Here is a 5605-nt window from a genome sequence, read left to right as displayed (position 1 = left end):
CACCAATGGCTTCTTAGCTATTTAAAATTTATACCAGCTGCTCTACCAAGGTTAAAAATGTCCCAAGAACCTAGATGCTAACTGTCTTCCAGACCTCACCTGTACCTTTCTGCAACTATTATAACATGCTCCAAGCACACTGCTCCTGCTACTAGGCCTGGTCTCTGGATCTGCTTTTCAGCTAGACACCAGCTAAGACATTGGCCTTGATTTTTTTTTTCCTATTTTTAAACAAGTGAGGATATACATATTTTGTGAAGTAATTCAGTATTCCAAAAATATGTATATCATTTTAATTTGGCCTGGAGATGTTCTTAGAGGTTAATTATTTTCAGATTTAGTAGTGGTAAACTGGTCATTACTACATATGAAGTATGATTAGTAATGTTAACTTACAGATAAATAGAGGTTTTCCTTTTGTTTCCCCCCAATAAGCAGAATAAAAGATACAAAATATAGCTATAATAATAATAAATATTTATGTACATGAGAAAAGAATGTTTGATAGAAGCAGAAATAGTACAGAGTAAAGAATAACTATAGACATTCAACATTTCCTTTGCTAAGAAATAATTGCAAATTCACATTTATGATTTTATGTGGTTTGATAACAGATTTTAGGTTCTTTATCATAATTCTGTATCTCAGTTTAAAGAACTATACTTCCATTCTCCTAAAGAGCTTAAACTTTAAACATGAATTTTGTTGTTTAGGAAAAATTAATATTCTGGCTTAAGAAGATTAAACTAATTTAATAAGACTATTAAAAATGTATCCCCTTCAGGAATATATTTTCCTTTTTATTTATTATTTCACTTTTCCACTTTATACATATCTTCAGTGTGACAAGATAAGATTTTTATATTCAGTGTTTTTGGATTCAAAAGCAGAAGCACTGAAGTCTACATAATAGAATCTATAAACAAATCCTTGTAAGTATAAAGGCTTTCTTGGTGATATATATTTAGAGGATGTTCTGTCATTAGGAATCAATAGTGATGTGGTTTCTCTGAAATATAATTATTCATTGAAGTCATGAAATAACAATGGAAAAAAGCTAATGTAAATGCAAAAGAATCATCAGAGAACATTCAACATATGAAATACATTATTTTAGGTAGAGCATTATTCTATTCATAATTGTCAGACAGTGAACCTTAAAGGTGTGAAGTGGTAGACTCATTTCTGAAAAGTACTATAATCATTAAAAATTATGCATATTCATGAGCTAGTATATTACTGTTCTTTCCAAAAACACTGCTCCAATATTGAGTATCCTTCTTCTGATACTATACCAGAGCATACAAAGAAGTACTAATGAATAAACTGCCCCTACATGAGATAGAACTGAAAGTCTAGCTTTTTAATTTATAAATTTTTAGCATACCAGGACATATCTATCCATTCACATCTAACCACCCATGTATGTATTTGTAAATTTTAGACATATAAAATTGCAATAGATTAACATTTGTTCTAGAACAGCTTCATTCATCAAGTACTTTCATTTCCCTATTATAATGCTTGGTACCTCGTGGATATGGACAAGTTTTTGTTGACAAATGAATCAATAAATGGATAAATAAGCTAAAGCTGGGGTCTTGAATATTTTCTTTGATTTCCTTTCCAGGTATGTCTGTGAGTTGAATAATTTAACTAATTTTTTTCCAGTGCCAATTAATTCAGCCACAACCATATGATGTTATATAGCCCCTGTGTTGGGGGAAAAATTCAATTTAAAGTAATCTTTTAGGATGATTCTTACTTGTTAGATAGGGCCAGAATATTCAGAACACTTTTGACCTCTAGCAATTTGTATGTAATGATTGGACTTGTCAGTAAGTGTTTATTTGGTAGACAACATAATGTCATGGCTTTTATTTCAAAAATGTTATTTAAAAACTTTGAAGTGTGAAAATACCATTCCTGTTAGACATAGCTGCAATGTCAAATATATTCTCTACCCTTTCACCCTAAATAATAGGGTACATTAAAATGAAATGAATTTGATTGAATACAGTCTAAGCTGACTCCAACTAAAATTCAGCCTGGTTGAAGGAGCTAAATCAGGATTATCAATACTGCATTTATTCTAGTCCATGTTTTAGGCCAACTTAAAATGGTCTAATGTCAAACTTTCCATATTTTACATTTTACTAACAAATATATTCATGAAGTAATCTTGCTATTTGACACAAAGAATGTATCTATGAATTTCCCATATACCCACCAGAAAACTAAATATTTCCTTCAATCATTTTCTCCACTCTGTCATTCCTTGACAATATACATGTACTCTTCTTCCATGAGGTCATATTTTTAGATCATTACTATTTTGGTTCATTACCACATCCCTCATATGAAATTACTGAATTCCTGAATAGAATAGAAAACACCCAGAAAAAAAGCTAATATATAAATATAATTAAAATGAATATTTATATTTTATCAAATTCTAGTATGTTAATTTTCCTCATTCAATTACCATTAGATATAGGCTTGTTCTCCCTAGATAAAACTCTTGAATTTATTCAAGACACCTAAAGAAATTTTATATATTTCTGGCAAAATAATGATAAGCACTCTTAAGGAATTATTATTTTTTTTACAGAAGTATTATTAATATATAGTTCTGTTATGAAAAAAAACAATTATATCATGGAAGCTTGGAAGGTGAGATACCAAATACGTTGCATTGGTTCTATTAATGTTTCTGGATTGCATATCCTTTAAATTATACTTCATTATGCTTATAGTGCATAGGTTAGAATAATATAAAATAAAAGTACAAGAAAACACACAAAATTGCTTATAATCCCAGTGCCCACTGTCCAAGTTACATTTGGAATATTTCTTTCCAATTTTTTTTCTTTCAATTGTCTATTTCTTTATTTTTTTTTAAAGATTTTATTTATTTATTTGTCAGAAAGAGAGAGAAAGAAAGCACACAAGCAGGCAGAGAGGCAGGCAGAGGCAGAGAGAGAGGCAGGCTCCCTGCCGAGCAAGGAGCCTGATGTGGGACTCGATCCCAGGACCCTGTGATCATGATCTGGGCCAAAGGCAGCAGCTTAACCCACTGAGCCACCCAGACATCCCTATTTCTTTATTTTTGAATCAATATATACATACATACTTCCAGAAAAGTTAAATATAGATTAAATGTCAATCAAGTATAATAATTATTAATAATTTTCATAAAATTTTATGATATAACCTCACATGTGTAGAAGAATTACAAGAATATTACAAAGAAATCTATAACCTTTTCCTAGACTGACAAATTATAATAATTTTGCCTGTTTATTTTAGTACTACTCCTCCTATTTATCTTCCTGCACTTTCTCACTGTCTTACTCTTGTAACAGATAAATGATAGATAGATAGATAGATAGATAGATAGAAATACAGATATAGGCATATAGATACACATAATTTTCTTGTTGAATCATTTGAGATTAAGTTGGATTACCATACCCCTCTACCTTAAAAAGTTCAGTGTTTGGTTCCTGAAAACAATAGAATTCTATGGCATAGTTGTAATGCAATTATTAAAATCAAAATTTATTATTAACAAGATATTATTATCTAAAATATAATACCTATTTACATGTTATAAGTTGTCCCACTAATGTCCTTTGTAAATACTTCTTTTCCCCATCTACAACCAAATCATTTAACTCTTTGCATTTGGTCTTTATTTCGGTTTACTCAGTTAATTCCAACTGAAGTTTCTTCTCAGGTTTCATTTCAAATACGACCCTCAGTTTTTCCTTTTATGTATATCTCAAGGTAATATTTATTGTAAGCCTAGCATCTTGGATAGTATATTACAGAGACTTTATATTCTATTACTAGCCACACAAGAGTTTTATTTTGGGGTCCTGAAGGCATTACTTTGGTTCAATTCAGCTTTGTTTTCCAGTGGCCAATACACCCTAGATTGACCTCATGTTCAAGCCTCAATAACCTTTCATTTTAATAGAATCTGTAACTTACTTCTAACCAAGAAACATGGCAAAGGAGATAGGATATCACTCCTCTGATTAAGTTACATTATACGGCAAAACTGATAGGGTGTCACTCCCATTATCATATTATAGTGTAGAAGACTCTATCTTTACAGCCTAGGGAGACCCTCTCCTGCTGATCTGAAAAAGCAAAACTGTCATATGATGGAGAGGGTCATGTGTCAGGAAACTGCAAGGGATCTCTAGGATTTGAGAGAGACTTCAAGGAAACTAATTCTGACAAAAGACAATGAGTTTAGAAGATGATTCTGAGAAGAAGAAGAACAACAACAACAACAACTAGAAGAAGAAGAAGGAGGAGGAGGAGGAGGAGGAGGGGGAGGAGGGGGAGGAGGGGGAGGAGGAGTGGTGGGCGGGGGAAGGGGAGGAGAAGGAGAGAAAGATTATTCTGATCTTCAAATGAGACTCTGGCCCCTGCTGACTCCTTTATCCCAGGCTTGTGAGACCCTAAGCAAAGGATCCAACTAAGATGTCTCCAGACTCTTGAGTTATGGGAACTATACGGTAATGAACATTATGTTAAGCAGCTAAATATTTTTATAATATGTTATACATACACAGACAACTAATACACTTCCCTGTGGTAGGTCACAAGGTCATAATCAAACTCTCCACTTATTTCCTCAACCTGCCCGTCGCAGGCACCTTCCATCATAATTTTTGGAGTCTCCTACATACAAATTCTGGGACCATTCAAGACCTTGGGCTTCTTTCGTAAAGATACTGGTCCTCCTTCCTTTCCAGAATCCCCCTGACTCTTCACATTCTTTGACAATCCTTTATTCAGACCACTGACTTCTCAATCAAAACCATATCTCTCAGCCTGATTTTCAGTTGTCTTTACATGAAAAGCCACATAAATGCAAATCTTTCTTGGTGTATTATCTTTATTTTAATAGTGAAGGACTCTCTCCCTCTCTTGTTTCTGTCCACTTATTTTTTAAGATTTATTTATTTATTTGAGAGAGAGAAAGAGTGCATGCATGTGAGCATGAGTGGGAGAGGGGCAGATGGAGACAAACTTCAAGCAGGCTCTCCACTGAATAAGGATCCTGACACACATGATCTCACAACCCATGAGATCTTGACCGACTTAAAACCAAGAATCAGTCACTTAACTGACTGAGCCACCCAGGGATACTTGGGTGGCTACTCTTAATAGCTCTCCAGTGCATCCAAACATTTGAATTTAAATAAATAAATTAATTAATAATAAAAGAAATAACAACAAAAAATACTTTCCAAAATTTATGTTTATCTGAAGAAAGTTTAGTCTCAAACAAGCTGTTCTTTACCTCCAAAAGTCAGTAAGCATCATTAGTCTTCTGATGGGCATGTTTCCATCCTTTCCCCAAACAGACATATTGTGAAATAAGTCAGATTAAGAAATTTGAAATTTTGAATATTCGTCAGTTCAAAAACTTGCTGGTATAAGGAAAAGGCACAGCCAAATAAAATCTATTAAGTGGAAATAAAGATAAAATAGATTAGGGCCCATGTTTCTAGTAAAAACATACAGATGAAAATTATCCCAGTAATGGATCTGTCATCACTTAAGTAAGACAAGAAGAGATCTC

The sequence above is a fragment of the Mustela erminea genome, chromosome 2 (genome assembly GCF_009829155.1).
Source record: "Mustela erminea isolate mMusErm1 chromosome 2, mMusErm1.Pri, whole genome shotgun sequence".
In the NCBI taxonomy this organism is placed as follows: domain Eukaryota; kingdom Metazoa; phylum Chordata; class Mammalia; order Carnivora; family Mustelidae; genus Mustela; species Mustela erminea.
The sequence above is the reverse complement of the archived record's forward strand: the minus strand, read 5'-3'. Positions refer to the sequence as shown.